Genomic DNA, 7,067 nt, shown 5'->3' with positions numbered 1-7,067 from the left:
CTGCCAGCTGCTTGTGACTCCAGTGGATTTCACATAATTTGTTGTTAAACTAGATTTGGAATATACATTAAATTCAAATTATATACTATCACCAGTGGATTAAAACCACAATTGACCATTAATAAAACAAACACCATGACACACTCAAGCATGAATGGAGAGATGATGGCCTTCTAACTGTTCATACATTTAAAACTTTTCTCATTTTATATCAAAGCAGTCTCCTCTTTATGATTAATTACTTTTTAAATTATAAATTAATCATTGACTTCAATGTACCACATCCATTGCAATGCCTGTAAATGTAAAAATACATTTTCTTCTCACCAGTCTTAATTAGCTATTTGAAAAAAGAATAAGCAGCAACAGGCGTTATATGACTTTTATCTTAAAACCAAATTCGTAGGTTTTCCGGTATTATTGTGGCTGTTTGTGGCCAGCTTGACGCAGCTCCGTTTCTCCATCACTACCAGTAGCAGACACACCCCACCGGCGGTCAGACGGGAGCTGGATCCGTGGAGGACAGTAGTGACATATGCAAACAAGAGAGGATTTACGAGATACTGCTCGTAAGATTAACAAATTAAAGATAAATCGCAAAGATAAAAAGAAATTTGGGTGAGGAGAAATGAACAAGAACGGTCCTACATGAGGAACTCTTGTAGGTGTATGTAACAATTAAGCCTGAACAACTGAAATAAAACATGCATAATTATCAAACACTCCCCGGGTAAATACAATTCTGAGCACAGTATGCTTGCACTTTACTTCAGTGTCTACCTTAGTGTTGGACTAAATGATTTCCAGCTATTTCAAGCCGTACATACGTTTCATACATCTAGATAGATGTATTGACTCGGTCCACCACTAGATGTCAGCACAAGCCTTTTTAGTAGACTATTGATTGAGCCTTATTGTTACTGGAGACTATTTTTAGCCCTTATTTGTGTCTTGTCACACTGATGCAAATCTGAGTGAAATATGTGTGATTTTTAGGATTCAGATTTAGGATGAAACTGATTTCTTACAACAATATAGATGCATTTGAGGACATGGTGTGATAAGCTTTAATATATTTTACATGGTAGATGGTAGAACAAACAGGACTGTAGTGGATGTGGTTCTGCGTTGCTTTTCCATTGTAGTTTTTTTTTAAATTTATTGATAAAAACAAACTCCATTTCATCACAATCAAATCCAGAAGCCAAAAGTTAGACATTGTAAATTGAAATTACTATCAAATCTTGTGAAAGACAAATGCACAGGACAATTACAGCAAGGGGAAGAAGGAAAACAAATACAGTAAAATAAAATAATACACTGAAATAAAATTAAGTATGCTCTTAATGTTTTTTAAAATGTAGTTATAATTATCAATTTCACACCGTTTTGTTTGGAAGAAATTCTATGAAATATGTAAAATCATGATGGATTAACAAAAAAATGTAATCTTTAAGAAAAACAATATTTGAATGTAAAAATTAAAAAAAAATCCCATTACATTCACAATCCATCAGGATAGTAAAATACATAGTAAAATACTGACTTGTAATATATACAACCACAAGATGGTGCCACCTCTCTGTCAAATCAACGCAGGGGTACCAAAATTAAAATACATATGAAACTGTACTTTTAGGAGGCAAAGAGAACAATGATGTACTATTTAACCAAACTAAAATAATAACAACAATATACAGTGAAAAATTTGCTGTAATTAGTGATTATAGTACGTTGTATTTAACAAGTGACCTCTTGGTAGCGACCTTGAAAAAGAGGTTTATACTGTAAGGTACACTTGTGTTAGATGTTTTTGCAAACTGTGTAAAGGGGACATATTATGCTTTTTGTGATTTTCTATTATTTATATACTGTTATGAGGTCAGATATCTATGTTAAACATGGTCAAACTCCAAAACTTGAGGTTAATGTATGTAGAAATGCTCCCTGTAAATTGAAGGGCCAGGCTTCAACCTGCTCTGAACGCCTCGTTTGTGACGTTTTTTCTAGTTGTGCATGCCCATAAATGGCCATCTCTTCCGTAGCCTTTGTTGCTAAGGTTTTTTTTTGTTGTTGTTCCTTATATTGTCCACTCTCATATTTTGGATTGGATTTGGGCTCAAACATGTATGGAAGTATAAGTCGACATTTCAAATAAAGAACAAGAAAAAAGTAGTGAAGTCCTACTACTAGAGTTTGTTTCCAAGTCTCCCTAGGATGGCAAAATCATGACCAGCCCTACTCTGCCTCTGATTGGCTAGTACTTGTTGCCTTCATTGGTTGGCTTGATTAAGTTTAGGCATGAGGAGTGAGACTGGTTAGGGTTAGAGAATATCAAGGTAAGTCAATCAGAGGCAGTGTAGGGCGGGTCATTAATTTGCCATCTTAGGAGAAAAGATATCACCTCCCTGCTTCCAAGAGCCGGCCAATCAGAGCAGAGTGGGCTCATCGAGAGGGGGCCCTTAAAGAGATAGAAGCTAAAACAGCCTGTTTCAGACAGAGGCTGAACTGAGGGGCTGCATAAGGGCCAGTTCAAGATAAATGAGGAGTCTTTTTAGGTGAAAATCATGCAAAAATATTCAAGTAGAGCCCCAGATTAAAAATATAGATCTGTAAGTGTGCATATAGCCTGAAGTTTAGATCACTGTGCATAATCTTAGAACAGAGTTGACAGAAGTGCATCTGTGTTTGCAAGTTATTTAAAGTGTGTCAACAAGACAAATATATGACATGTTATGGAATAAATGCCATCTGAATATGAATTACTCTTACAAGCCTTTTGTTTCCTTACATGGCAAAGGAGCCTACTTATACAGCCTGGAGTAGCTCAGTTCACTCGTTGCCTTGTAAAGCCCACTGAGACATTTTATGTGACACCGGGTATTACAAATAAATTTGGTTTGACTCAGCTTGTTGAGATGCTCTTGACCCACTTCACTTAAAGCCCCATGCCAGTCATCATTTTTGTGTTTCCATGGTAATATAAGGAGATGCAGTGCAAAACCATGGCAACAACAGATCGAGTGGAACAAAATTCAAGCTCCCTATTGTGCACACACCTGTGTGTATGTGTGTGTGTTTGTCCATTGTAATACAGGCCTGCACTTAACATCTTTGATAGTTAATGACAGGAATGTGACATCGATTCAGTTGCACAAAACATGCATTGAATCTGAAGTAATGAGTACTATGAGTACTAGTACTATAAAGTGTTATATACACTATCCTTTTCAGGGGTCACAGTAGGTCATTATTCAATTTTTTCAGTTGACCACTCTTTAAAACCCTCACCTGAACAGCAAATAACCAATCATAGCTTATAGCAAAAGTAACTAGGCACAGCTAGCCTGTCGAGGTTTGGATTTCTCCACATGATGAAGAGGTGTACATGGGGCTGTGCTGAGAGCGATACTCAGTATAGAGCTTGGAGGTTGGTGTCTGTTTCTGTAGTCTTTCCAAAACCAAAAACACAAGAGTAAAAGTGTAAGGTGTGGATTAAACAATGTGTGCCTATTTGCTCTAACATAAGCTGCAATCATTAGCATGCCCAGCTAACTAGTTTACTACATACAATACCTGACCCAGTATTTCTCAAGGCTAGGTAAGGAATGCCGACTAATTACATTATGTGAGGTCACAGACTATGTTATGTAAAAAGCCCCTTTGATGACTAGTTATCAATGCCACTGTGCTGTGTGGAGGTTAGTCTTGTATACTATCAGAGTTTAGGGTAATGTTTTCAGCTCTGTGATGCTCTTTGTTGGATTTAGGGAAGTTTACACTACAGCAACTGAAGCTAAGGTTACCTGAGATATAGTTAAGATTGCCAAACTGAACTGTTAGTCCTCATCCTAAAAGTATTTTCTTTTAACATTTAAAGATGAAAATACAAACAAGTATGTAAGCTAGCAGTCCAACAGGGTTATGTTAGAATGAAATAACATTTTGATCTCACATTTTTTTTCTTATGATACTCGTATTATAGGATTAAATAACTTTACACTGCAATATAAGAACAACGGTGTTTCTTTATTTCCATGTGTCTTAAACATGAATCATCAGCTGGTGAGGATGCTGACTTTGTGCCTGGAACATGCAACTTTAGCTTCAGGCTTTCAGCACAATGTCACATACAGTATGTAGCCATCATGGTAATGTTTAAGATCCTTTTTACAAGATTCTCTATTTATGTAGATGACTCTACAAGTCATCTGGAAACACTTTTCAACCCCACTCATGGAGCTAAAGTAAGCTTAATTAGCTAGCTAGCTCGAGCTGATTAAATCTGCCAGTGACAGTTGATATTTCAGCCGACAAAATCAACAGTCTTTGGCTAGAAATAAGAAGCCTGCTTTAGTTTTCCTCTGTCTGAAATCAAGGATCCATAGTTATTAATAGTTAAAAATAATATGAACTTTGAGTGGTATTCTGTCACCATTATCATAAACTGCATAGACTATGTACTGAACATGCAGAAGGGAAAGCTTGAGGCATATTAACAGTAACTAAAGCTTCAATGCACTGGCAGAAAATTGGACAGTAAATATAGTAAGTTATTTAAAGTTGATTTAAAGTTTGCCATTTTCTTTTTAGCAGCTGTGTGATGTTGCAATACAAAAAAACCCAATCAGTTCTTTTTTTATAGCCCATTTTAAAGAAAGAACAGACAGCAGTAGGCATCGCAGTGATAATGTCACATAAAAATGCAGGATAGATAAATTATGGGAGGAATCCTACGATGGGGATCACCATGAGTCCCATCTGGCTGAGAGGGGTCAAGACTTAACATTGATTTAGTAGCATTTTTATTGACAGATTCCCTTTCCTCATTCTGCAATCATGATGCTGCATGACCAGTTAATTGGATGACCACCACCTGAGTCCTTCTGCAAATCAGCTATCAGTGACAAGCCGTGGAGTTACACTGCACGCTCAAATCTGATTTCAAGTGACCATGTTCTGACTAATATGTGATATTAGCTTCGTTATCTTGATATTAAACATCCACATGGAGTCTGTAACCGGCTGATTGGAGCTATCTGTAGATTTACAATTACAGATAGTGTATTTGTATTTTACAAATTCGCAAAATTAGTTGTTTTTTTTCTTGCAGAATGTGACTGCAAAGTATGAGACATGCCAGATGAGTTGGCTGATGTATGTGAATTGTAAATTTTAAATTGGGGGATTTATGTCATTTGTTATCTTCTGTACTGGTGTAAAGGATTGCAGGAAGTTACTTTTTGTTGTCCTTCTCTACATTTCTACCCCTCAAAAAATCTATACAGAAAGAAGAGCCTGGATGTAATCATTGTCACATCTCCCCCAGGGGCTCTAAGCAGCTCTGACTCTGAAAATGTTTCCATTTGCATCTTCATATACTAGCAGGGCAACAGGGGCCTTTTGCCAACATGTGAATAGACTTTTTAATATGCATATACTGTGCATTTTTATTTGGGACACGTTGATGTTGCACGTGCACATTCATTGGAGATGCATTTGCATTTTTATGCAATTCTCAATTCAGTGTTCTTCAAAACATGAGTGGGTGAAATATGCATTAATGTTTTTTCCTCCTTTTTCCTCCTTCTAAGTCTTCATGCTCTCAAAATACTACAACCAAGACCATCCCCGTAAAGTTATACTCATCACTAGCCAAAAAATCCACATTTTCCACTGGCCAGCAGCTTTTTCAGTACTGTTGTAAAGTAAAAATTCTGGTGATTTTAAGATCACTGAAATATGGCCCTCAATATACTAAGAAATACTTATAACCCTTGAGTGTATAAACATTTTCTAGATCTATTTGCATCTACATCTTGAAAATATAAAGTTATTTTTCTCTTAATTCCTGAAAACCTTGCTGGATGCAAGGTTTCTACTCAACAGCACCCTTTAGCTGAATTATCCAGATGGTCTCTGCATGTGCTGTACTCATCATTTAGAGCTGCCTCTCTACATGCTCACTCTATTGTAATGCATATCTGCACGTGGTGCCTTTTAGCCCTGAGCTCCTTTCATACCAGAATCGCTGCATCTCAATCAATCTGAGCTTCTTTTATTCGCAGTGACCACTGCTCGGTCCAGCTTTAGCCAGAAGCTTTTGTAGCCAGTCAGTAGAAGGTTATTTGTCTTATGTCAGAGGATGTGTAACAATAGGAGTTTCTGTAGGAGCGGGAAACAACAATTGAGAAGTGTGATTGATATAACCATCTGCCTGACTGGCCACCTTGATTGAACCTAAGAAGGGTAATCTAAATGCTGATGCCTTTGGATAGTGCAAAGATCACATGTGAATTTGCGGTATCAGGGAATTATAATAATAAAACCTCAATCCCAGTGTGGAGGGTACAGTACTGATTTGTGAAATTACTTGGAAAACCGACCAGCAGCCTTCTAGTGTTTGCATACATGTATTTATTTGTGCAAGTGTGTGAATGTAATTTAATCTGTGTGTAACCGTGCCTGTCTGGTCTGTTAGTTGGAGTGTATGAGACTGACCTTGCTGACCACTCTGCGTCTCTTCTGGGTGGCCACTCTGTGCCCACATTAATCTCACAGTTGAGAGAAGAGGTCCTGACCTGTAGTGTTTTTCTTTCAGGGGAGGTCATTTTCTGTCTGGGCAGTCTGCTCGTTTCTGATGTGACTTGTAAATGCAGAGCTTTGCTTGTTTACGGGGTAAATTAAGGCCTGCTGTTTACTGAAAAAATAAGTTGGTTTACACTTTGGATAAAGAAATTAGAAAATCAGTTGAAAGCATAGCAAATCAGCAGATAGAGAAGACAGATAAAGAGCTTTGAGACGCTGTATTTCCACATACTAAACCAACACATACAGTATACTGTATATTCTATGGTCTCTATTTATAGGATGAACGACTCTGTAAGAGTCAAAAGATAATTTTTGTAGGGCAGCAACTAATGATTATTTTTGTTATTGAGTAATCTGCCAATTTTTTAAATTAATCATTTAGTCTATAAAATAGTGAAAAGTGCAAAAAGTGTGAAAAGTCACAATTTTCTAAAGCCCAAATTGATATCCTCAGATTGCTTGTTTTGTCCAACCAA

Source organism: Thunnus albacares, chromosome 20 (assembly GCF_914725855.1).
Source record: "Thunnus albacares chromosome 20, fThuAlb1.1, whole genome shotgun sequence".
In the NCBI taxonomy this organism is placed as follows: domain Eukaryota; kingdom Metazoa; phylum Chordata; class Actinopteri; order Scombriformes; family Scombridae; genus Thunnus; species Thunnus albacares.
Note: the sequence above shows the minus strand (reverse complement) of the source record.